General features: G+C 40.3%; 1 non-coding gene across 1 annotated transcript; it reads right to left on the bottom strand.

Moving 5' to 3' along the window:
- Positions 1-1055: 1055 nt before the first annotated feature.
- Positions 1056-1162, bottom strand: LOC115283074. Its single transcript, XR_003904894.1, has one exon. It is a non-coding gene; the product is annotated as a U6 spliceosomal RNA (small nuclear RNA).
- Between the last annotated feature and the right edge of the window lie 247 nt (positions 1163-1409).

Below are 1409 nucleotides of genomic sequence, written 5' to 3'. Positions count from 1 at the left end.
GGATGTGAGCAAATAGGTATCAAACATCAAAGTAAGCTTAACAATGAAGAATTCACAGGAAGCTGTGTTTGAAAAGAGATTAGATGGTTTATGACCATTCTCAGCTCCTCATCCACATCAAGCAGATGTAAATGAACTGAGGACTTAAATAAAAACGATGTTGTAAAGTGGATGTTGCTGGTGGACATAGAGCTCTCCAACCCATTTCAAGGGAAGGGGTAGATTATACATGTCCTTCATTTTTGCCCATGAAAAGGGCTTCATCAGGACGACCCAGAGTTAACACACACACTGATCTGGTGTCTGATTCCTGGCTGAACAACAGATAGTGTAAAACATGGCCTGAGTAGCAATCGATAAGAGACATAGAAATGACTGCACTGAGTCTGTAGTCCCAATATAGATCAGGGCGAAGAATGCATGAGTTTTTGTCATGGACCAGTGATAGATACGATAAAGTTAGAGTCAGAGGGTTGCCTAGAGGTGCATATAATCATCAGCAGTGATAAACTGAAGGCATCACCCAATTTTCAGAGAGTAAAAATAAAATAAATGATCAGACCAACTAGAAAAGAGATCAAGGGAACTGCAGGGTGGCAACTCACAGATTCCCTGAGAGCGCCAAGGGAGAAATGGTCAGTTTAGACATCTGCCAGCTCTGGAGAAAAGCCATCTTTCCAGTAATAACTTTCCTTAACTTTTTCCTCTCTTTATTCCCCATGTTTTAACCCAAGGAGGTCAGAAACTTTAGTTAACAGATATAACTGAAGGATAAAATGGTGGTGGGGAAAGGGACCAGAGGTCAGCCTTATTTCTTTGCTCTAGGTTTTCATAGAGATGAGGGGGAAAGAAGAGTTTGGGGAGACAGCAGAATCCTTGATTTTTTTAAGATACGTGTTTCCTTTATTTTTTAAAATAAAATTCATTGTCAAATTGGCTAACATACAGTGTGTACACGTGCTCTTGGTTTTGGGGATAGATCCCCATGGTTCATCACTTACATACAACACCCAGCGCATATCACAGAAGTGCCCTCCTGAATGCCCATCACCCATTAAAATAGGGAACGCTTCATGAATTTGTGTGTCATCCTTGCACAGGAGCCACGCTAATCTTCTCTGTATCATTCCAATTTCAGCATACATGCTGCCGAAACAAGCACGAGCAGAAGGCTTAATTATAAGGATGTTTAGAATTTTGAACACATGAAGTGGATATTTCAGTTCTCAAGTTGAAACAATATTTTATCACTGAAGAATTATTAAGAATGTCTTGATGTGCCTGAATTTTCTAGAGGGGTGGGAGAAGACATAGCCTCACCAAATAAATGGGTAAAACCAATGGGAGGTGACATAACATGGCTTTATAATTTCATTCCAAGACTCGTGCTTGTCAACGTGCTGACATTT

The sequence above is a fragment of the Suricata suricatta genome, chromosome 17 (assembly GCF_006229205.1).
Source record: "Suricata suricatta isolate VVHF042 chromosome 17, meerkat_22Aug2017_6uvM2_HiC, whole genome shotgun sequence".
Classification (NCBI taxonomy): domain Eukaryota; kingdom Metazoa; phylum Chordata; class Mammalia; order Carnivora; family Herpestidae; genus Suricata; species Suricata suricatta.
This window is presented reverse-complemented; position numbering and strand designations above follow the sequence as displayed.